Raw genomic sequence first — 9,358 nt, forward strand, 5'->3', positions numbered from 1 at the left:
CTTCTGATCAGCAAGCCCAAGAGGCTCAGTGGTTTAGACCAGAAGGCTACCTGTGTCCCTTTTTGGCCAACATTAGCTGAACAACAGTGTAAGGCAAAATTCAGTGTCAGAAGCTAGCACCCAACATATTGTAATGTTAAGATAAGACGTGACTCTTTGGAAGGCCAGGGCTCCACTGAAGAAACCTTCACTAAAGAGGATACTTGAAAAAAGGGCTTCTACAGAAGATCTTAAGACACAAGCAGGTGGGTATGGGAAATGTGGCCCCTATATTGGCACTTCTTACTGGAACCAACAGGCAGAGCTGCTAGAATTTTGAGGTGGAATAGGAGGAGACACCCCCTCATTCCTAGACTGGCAGGAAAGGATGACTCAAAAATGCACTGCAAGGGGGGGGAAACGACAGCAAACATGAAAACAAAACACTTGGCCACCCAAAGGCAGACCCAAAAGGAGATACCATGAGAGCAAAGACCCCTTGGAGACTTGGAGACTTTAACTACAACTTCCCACATGTCAGACAGTGGGAGAAACGGTAACTGGGACATGACTAATGCTACACTACAAATCCACAAACGTGGGCAGGTAGCAATGTTCTCCAGGATCCCTAGTGAACAGAAATTCACAATGTAATAAACTTCTACCTGTGGATCCCAGAGGGCATTGCTGACAAATGGGATGTAGGAAAGCAGTAGCAAAAGAAGGTGGATTAGCCCAAGAACTTTGGCAGAACTTTGTGGCTGAAAGCAGCATCTGAAGAGGTGGTGGAATTGATTGTGCAGTATTTAGCAAACGTATTTGCAGAAGATATTGTTGTCGTGGGCATCCATCTGTTTTGAGACACAATGGAATGCACTTTCAGGGGTGAAGCCAATCCACCGTGTTAGCAGCACCGAAGTGGCTTCCCTGGGGCAGAAACCTGGACAGTGCTTATGGAGGTCCTGGGCTGCCCAGATGACAAGATCTCGCTCAGCCCCACTGAAGTGGTCCAAAGGAAGGTAAAAGGTACCCTTGCCCGTACGGGCCAGTCGTATCTGACTCTAGGGTTGTGCGCCCATCTCACTTAAGAGGCCGGGGGCCAGCGCTGTCTGGAGACACTTCCGGGTCACATGGCCAGCGTGACGAAGCTGCTCTGGCGAGCCAGCACCAGCGCAGCACACGGAAACGCCGTTTACCTTCCTGCTATAAAGCGGTACCTATTTATCTACTTGCACTTAAGGGTGCTTTCGAACTGCTAGGTGGGCAGGAGCTGGGACCGAACGATGGGAGCTCACCCCGCCGCGGGGATTCGAACCACCGACCATGCGATCGGCAAGTCCTAGGCACTGAGGTTTTACCCACAGCGCCACCTGCATCCCTAATGGTCCAAAGGAAAGCAGAACAATATGTTGGGCACCAGTTTGACTGCAGGAGTTGCCCAACTGTCTTAGGGACTCCACTCTGGATTTGTATAGGGTTTTCTCCGTAGCCTTTTCTTCTCCTGAAGATATCCTGCAAGGCAGTGAAGGTTTAGAATGAGAGTTTTCCTTCTCCCAGATGGTCTACCTTCCAAGGTTGACAAATCCCATCTGCCCCTGCAAAGGATGTGGCCAATAGGTATTTAAATACGTTTTGTGGATAGTATATTAGTATTCAGATGCCAAAGGAAAGCTGCAGAACATTTTCAACAAAATGAAATTTGGTTTTCCAGGCCATTGAGCAGCCACTAGAAAATCTAGAGGGTGTTTGTGTGGACAGAATAGTGTGGCTTCACAAGACTTAAAATACATGGTGAAATGTACATTTTATAAAAAGAAACATTTACTGGCAGGGGAAATAGGTTTACAAGTGAAAAAGAAATTTATCTTTAAAAACAAACCTATGAGGTATCGCTCTTTAAGAGTATGAAGTATGGGTGACAGGGAGGAAAAGGAATAAAGGAAACCAAAGGTGTGTGAAATGGGGTGTTGGAAAATAATTTATAAATGGAGTTGGATATGAATAAACGCTGGGCAGAAGTGTTGATACGAAGTGATGCAAAGTGTGAGGAAGATGAAATCAGTTGTGATGGAACACATTCCCGAAATGAGGGGCTACTTCAAGAAATGATTGAAGAGAAGTTAGAAGAGGGAGGAGGGAAGCAAGAGGAAGGTCTGGCTATGACTGCATACAGCAGATTTAAGAAAAATGGGTGGGTGGGGATATGTTGACCTAAAAGGATTAGCATAATAATAGAGGGGGGTGGGAAATGGACTGAAGCAGACAAAGAGGTGCAGAAACCCAGGATTCTAATCTGCCATATGAATCAGACCTTGATTACAAGTGTATTTGCAAGTCTTTAGACCTAAGGAGGCCGATGACAGTTAAGGCCAACACTTGTCAGGTAAATCTGAAAGCCAACAGAACATAAACCAAAATTCATTCCGCCTCTTCATGGGAAATATAATTTAACGTGGGGAGATTATAAATGTAAAATACTTGTGATACAAGCATTTTTGTCCTGACATTTTGTTGCAGATTTCAAAGCCAACCAAATGTCTACATAATGAACAAATATGCCATTGTACCTGGCCTAATTTTAGCTGTAGGCATGGTCTGATTGGTGTGTGAGAGAGTGAGAATGAGATTGATTTGATTTTTTAATATTTCCATGCTGCTTTTCTTTAACACACACACACACACACACACACACACACACACACACACACACACTTCAGTCAAGAGCCAGTATCCCAGAGCAGCTTACCAACAATAAATAATAATAAAACAAAGGGACATAATAGAGGTAAAAGGAAAGGTAAAGGACCCCTGGACTCCAGTCAAAGGAGACTCTGGGGTTGCGGCACTCATCTCACTTTTAGGCCGAGGGAGCCGACGTTTGTCCACAGACAGTTTTCTGGGTCATGTGGCCAGCATGACTAAACCACTACTGGCACACAGAGGCATTGAGGAGTCAAGTGCCAGAGCGTACGGAAATGCCGTTTACCTTCCCGCCACAGCAGTACCTATTTATCTACTTGCACTGGCATGCTTTCAAGCTGCTAGGTTGACAGGAGTTGGGACAGAGCAATGGGAGCTCACCCCGTCACTGGGATTCAAACTGCTGACCTTCCGATCAGCAAGCCCAAGAGGCTCAGTGGTTTAGACCACAGCGCCACCTGCGTCCCTACATAATAGAACATCACAAGTACAGCATAACTCGCATAGAATAATTAACAAAGCATCAGTGAAACAATTACAATCTATGAAACACAATTGAAGCCAAAGTAATATTAAATGATTAAAAAAATCAATACAGCCAGTGTTATTTTTCTAGAAAAAGAGGTGCCGGAACTCACCATGAAAGCTCCCTTTTTCTCTTATAATGACAGTGGCACCCATCTGACAGGTGCCGGAAATGAGTTCCAGCGAGTTCTGGCTGAATAAAAGCCCAAAATACAGCCTTAATAACATATAATACAATAATAACAGCATTAACAAAAGAGCAACCAAAAAATAAACTAAGCACCATTAGGTTCAAACACACACACACACACTCCAGACTCCCATGACTCATAATCTTTGTTCATTTCATTAAAATAAACATGCACATAATGGCTGTGGCAGCAACTTCCTTTTGAAGGTTCCTTGGGCTGGGTACGTTGGGCTGAAATCAACCACCCAGTGATGGAAAAAAGAGTGAGAGAGGTATTCCATCACTGGCCTTCCCTTGTTAGAGAGCCAGTGTGGTGTAGTGGTTAAGAGCAGGTGACTCGTAATCTGGTGAACCGGGTTCGATTCCCCACTCCTCCACATGCAGCTGCTGGGTCACCTTGGCCTAGTCACTCTTCTCTGGAGTCTCTCAGCCCCACTCACCTCACAGAGTGCTTGTTGTGGGGAAGGAAGGGAAAGGAGAATGTTAGCCGCTTTGAGACTCCTTCTGGTAGTGATAAAGCGGGATATCAAATCCAAACTCTTATTCTTCCTCTTCTTATACTGGTTCTTTCCAAAAAATAAAAATAATTATGATAGATCATCAATAGACAGGTTGAATCTCTTGACAGATTGTAGGCTGTCCAGCTGTTTGGAACCTTCTGAGTTTTTCTACGAGGGCTGATCTCTCTCTCTCTCTCTCTCTGTCTCACACACACACACACACACACACACACACAAATGCCATGCAATTTTGTGAACAGCCGTGCAATTTTGTGAAGGCTGCAGTCGTTTGGGGTTGTAACACCCGCACAACCCTTACAGCAGCCCTTTTGCTAGAATGAGCTACCTCTGAAAGGTTGTGAACTGGGCAACAAGATAGTTGTGAAGTTTGGCAGGGATAGGTGGTTTGTTGAATGGACCCGCAGGAAGATCTCCATAAACTCTGAAGGGGCCTACGGACTCCCACTTTGAAAACCGCTGTTAAGCAAAAACCAGAGTCCTACCAGCGTTCAGCATTTCATATACTTCCATCGTAGCAGGGAGATCCTTTTTTGTTCCTCCCCTTGTAAATTATTACATGCTCCAGAGACTTCAGTGTCAGGAAGCAAGAGATAAGTGGTACGCTGTGATTATGTGTGTTTTTCTCTTTCCCATCTGCAATAATACGATTCAGTGCCTGGTTTTACTGGAAATGATTGCCAGTGGGGAAGACAGGATGGTGCACATTACAATTATAAGCCAAAGCTGCTAAAAATACAAATAAAAATGCATGGCAAAAATACATGCATTCTCATGTGCAGATCTAAATATGCTCCGAGTCACACATGGCTACCCAGGAAATCTCCCCATCCCATTTATTTCGATTGGAACAGGCCGATCTGCACACGAGGGTTTCTGTTCTGCTTTGAAACTGATAATGTGTTAGGGGAGCTGCACGTGTGGATGCAGGTTCCCAGGATAAGAACGGTTGGAGAGAGAACAAAAGAATCATAGAGTTGGGATGGACCCAGAGGGTCATCTAGTCCAACCCCCTGCAATGCAGGAATCTCAACTAAAGCATCCATAGCAGATGGCCACTCAACCTCTGCTTAAAAAAAGACAGTTTGCAGTCTGAGGCTCATTGACAGGCCTGGCCCCAATGGTTGCCCAGTCAGGCCAACTGGCCAGGAGTCAGAATTCAAGAGAGTCCTTTCAGCTTTTTATAAAAAATAAGTTGTTGTTTTTTTATATAAAGAAGATCTTACCAGCCACTGCTGCAAACCACAGTTGTTGCACAAATATTCTCCTGGTCACCTCACCCAGAATGCTCAGCTCTGAAGAAGGAAGCCCACTTTGACTATTTCTCAGCTAGCTCCTAGACCTAGAGGGCTCCCTCAATAAAATATTTGAGGGGGTCAACGCCCCCCCCCCAGTTCATTGCCATTCAAATTGCGTGGGTGTACTGCATCGTGTGGGGACGCGGGAGGTGCTGTGGTGTAAACCACTGAGCCTTGGGCTTGCCGATCAGAAGGTCGGCGGTTCGAATCCCTGCGATGGGGTGAGCTCCCGTTGCTCGGTCCCTGCTCCTGCCAACCTAGCAGTTTGAAAGCACCTCAAAGTGCAAGTAGATAAATAGGTACCACTCCAGCTGGAATGTAGACAGCGTTTCTGTGTGCTGTCCTGGTTTTGCCAGAAGCGGCTTAGTTGTGCTGGCCATATGACCCGGAAAAACTGTCTGCAGACAAACGCCGGCTTCCTTGGCCAGTAAAGTGAGATGAGCGCCGCAACACCAGAGTCATTCGTGACTGGACTTAACTGTCAGGGGTCCCTTTACCTTTTTTACTGTGTCATGTGATTGATTATGCAAGGTGAGGCTCACCTCCCCCCCCCCCATTTTTTATTCAAGTTGGCACCCGTGTTCTCAGATCTCAGAGGTGGCAGAGAAGCTGCTCCAAACTGCTTGGAGGAACTGCACACTGTTGGGATGAGGCCCAATAGACAGCTCCACAATCCCCTTCTCCCTGCTTTGCCCCTTCAGCTTGGGATGGTCAGTCCCTTTGTCTGACTGTCATCAGAAGGTGGCTCTAGGGAGGTTTGTTAATCTTTTTGTGGGGAGCATGTGCTCTAGGTAAATATATCTGAGTTCTCTGTGCAGAGGCATTAGCAGTTCATAAACCGTGGCTGAAATGAGAGCATTGGAGGCCAGGAGAATCTGTGCACGTTTTGTAATTAGCTATCAGTACCACAGTACAAAATAATAAGAAGCCATCCATTGTCTCTGATGTTCTAAAGTGGTTTTTCTTCTTCTTCTCCTCAGCTGATTAGTTTTCAGTGAGATTGGAGGCTACTCAGTACCTCGGTGCATCCCATTCATAATTCTTTGGAAATGCTTTTTTAATCTTTTAAAAGAAAACATTGACTAACTAGAGGGAAAATGTGCTATTAAGAAGAGAGAGGAGGCTGTGTTTTTCTTCAGTTGGTTGAAAATCCATATTCCTTATAACACTTAGGGGAAACTGGAAAAAAAGAAAAGAAAAGAAAGAAGTAGTTGCTTGTGTTAGGGCCATATGGGAGTCATTTAGGGGATTGTGTCCATTTACTGTTCAATAAAACATGAACGCTTACCATAGCAACCGCAGTGGCATGTGGTATAATGCTGCCTCTGAGATGCAGGATGCAGCGTTTAATAGAAGAAAAATGCTCAGTTTTGAGAGCGTAACGAACCCAAGAATACTTTTCGTGATAATTTTCTTTTTTAACACCAGAAAACAATTTTGTTCAACAAAGCACTTCCTCCTACCAAGTAAATACAAAAAAAAGAGCATAGATAATAATTAATTCTCTGTGTTACTTTCCATTTTGGGAGGTCTTGTTTAGTGGTGTTAAAAGAGGTGGTCTGTTCAATGGAATCAGCACAACCACACAGTTTTGTTGCAGCCATAGTGACAGATTGTGATTTTATCATCCTTCTGTTGGTGCTGTAGAACCATAGGGAGAGGCAGATTTGGGCCCAAGAAGGTGAAATGCTTCATTTTTTAATTTTTTGCATCCATTTCTGTGCTGCCTACCCCATGCAGAACCCTTTTCTGTGACTATCTACCTCAGAGTCAGAAACAGAATCTATTTCTGGGTACCTTTACCACAGTTAACATTGATTTCTGTGCTGTCTACCTCAGACAGAACCCCTTCCTGCTTGGCTTCCTTGTATACTCCAGAGCTTAGAGTGAGGAAACAAACTGGGTGATGTGTTGAAGACAAGTGGAGGAAAACACCAGTAGCATACCCTCCAACATTTCTCTGATGAAAATAGGGACGTCCCATTCCATAATGATACCCCACACACAGTGGCGTAGCGTGGGGGGTGCAGGGGGTGCCGGCCGCACCGGGCGCAACATCTGGGGTTAGGGCAAATCCACGGGTTAGGGGGCGCAAATCCACAGGTTAGGGGGCGCAAATCCACGGGTTAGGGAGCGCAAATTACTTGCCTTGCCCCGGGTGCTGACAACCCACGCTACGCCGCTGCCCACACATCATACTGGGTTGCCCCAGCCACTCTAGGCAACCTTCTACATATATAAAAACATAATAAAACATTAAACATTAAAAAAAACTTCCCTATAAAGGCTTGCCTTCAGATGTCTGGAGGCATACCCTCCAGTGAAAATAGGGACATCCTACCATACCCTCCAACATTTCTCGAATGAAAATAGGGATGCCCTACCGAAAAGTGGGACATTCTGGGAACATATCAGAAACTGGGATGTCTTCTCTAAATCAGGGACATCCCTGGGGGAAAATGGGACACTTGGAGGGCCAGCAGTTGAATGCAACCCAACTCTGGTGAGGGTTCATCATCGAGCCTACCTTGTGGCAGTGAAAGCTGCGAGGAAGGCATGCTTTGCTGCCTCCATTGTATCCTCATTGTGCCAGCAGAGTTTACTTCCTGTGATATTTCAAGAAGTCACTACTTAGGATTTAGAGTGCTTCTAACATTCCCTTTCATCAAACTCGTCTGGGCTGTGTGCAACTTTAGTTTCAATCTTTATTGGGAATGTATCAGATTAATCATGCGTATTAATTACAAACTGTGCGTTATTATTTATCCATGATAAAAGTGTGTTCTTTGTGCAAAGATTCATAGCAAAATAACATTTCTCACCAGCAGAAGTAAATTAAATTGAAGTAAGACCCCTAATACCACCATCTGTACAAGTAAATTACTTTCCGAGTAATTAAATATGCATATCTGAGCTGCACACTGTACAGATGAACCAGGTTTTATTGAAGCAATATGCTTATAAATCCCTTAGGTATTAAAGATGAAGTATCATTGGCATTTTGTATTCATGCAGCTATGAATAAGGAGCACATGTGAGTGAGTGTGTGCGTTTGTTTGTCTGTCTGTCTGTCTGTGGGCTGAATGGGCGTCATATTATGGCTGTCACATATTTTTTTTAGGGATGTGTTTGATTAACTTTTCATGATTAATTATTATTTGCCAGCAAATAACCAACATGATCAGTCTATTTATATTGGTGACATTTCACAGAGATGTAAGGCTCCATAAGCTATATTAATATTGCATGTGTTTGAATTTACAACGGCAGGACGCCCGCTTGCCTTCTCCGGGTTCTGTGAAAGTAGAGCAATGCTGTGAAACTACTTTTCATTATATCGAGGGGATTCATTACAGCTGCATTCGTCCCTCCATGAAATACCAGTAGGCGACCAGTTGGAATTCATGGTCACAGCCCTTTATTAGATCATCAGAGTTTGTAGCCCATAACAAATACAAGTACAGAAAGGAACAATATCATTAAGAAATGACTCACCTACTACCCAACCGGCCATGGGTCTTGCAGAATAGCAACTCGCTGGCTAGAAATGTCCGACCTTGGCCCTGCGGCTATCAACACCCTGTTTTCACAAAAGAGAACAAATGAGCAGCATGTTCAAGTTATCAAGTTATATGGAAGGATTCACAGGGCTATGTTTTTCACACAGTGACTGAAATGATCTCAAGGTAATATGTACACCTGAAGCTTTCAGCACTCTTTTTTTTTTTTAATATGATGGTTTAGTATATGTGGGTATTAGATGTCAATGGGGGATAATTTGCCCATGATGAGCTGGTAAACAACTGAATGAGACTTCGGTGTGTTCTCTGAATTCACTCTTAGTGATCTGAAAATAGAAACTTCTTTAGTAGAGGGAGTAAAGGGGGGGAAAGGACCCAGGAGCAATATCCTGAGCCTCAAAAAAGGAGCTTTGTGGCCGCAGAAATTGCGAGATAGAGAGGAAAGTTACTATAACTGCATGCCATGGGAACCGTGACAAAATAACAACATTCAAAAAAGTTCATCATTGTCTCCTTAGATTTTCTCCCACATTTAAATATGGATACAACCAGTGCTTCTTCTTCTTCTTTTTTTTACAAAAAAAAAAGGTGTCAGTACAGTGGTACCTCAGGTTAAGGACTTAATTA

The 9,358-nt window shown here is 44.2% G+C and overlaps 1 long non-coding RNA gene across 1 annotated transcript; it reads right to left on the reverse strand.

Moving 5' to 3' along the window:
- Nucleotides 1-6,084: 6,084 nt before the first annotated feature.
- LOC144327690 (uncharacterized) lies at nt 6,085-8,906 on the reverse strand. The gene is made up of 2 exons (XR_013392766.1): nt 8,706-8,906; nt 6,085-6,389 (listed from the first exon to the last, which is right to left on the reverse strand). It is a non-coding gene; the product is annotated as an uncharacterized LOC144327690 (long non-coding RNA).
- Nucleotides 8,907-9,358: the final 452 nt, after the last annotated feature.

The sequence above is a fragment of the Podarcis muralis genome, chromosome 5 (assembly GCF_964188315.1).
Source record: "Podarcis muralis chromosome 5, rPodMur119.hap1.1, whole genome shotgun sequence".
Lineage (NCBI taxonomy): Eukaryota > Metazoa > Chordata > Lepidosauria > Squamata > Lacertidae > Podarcis > Podarcis muralis.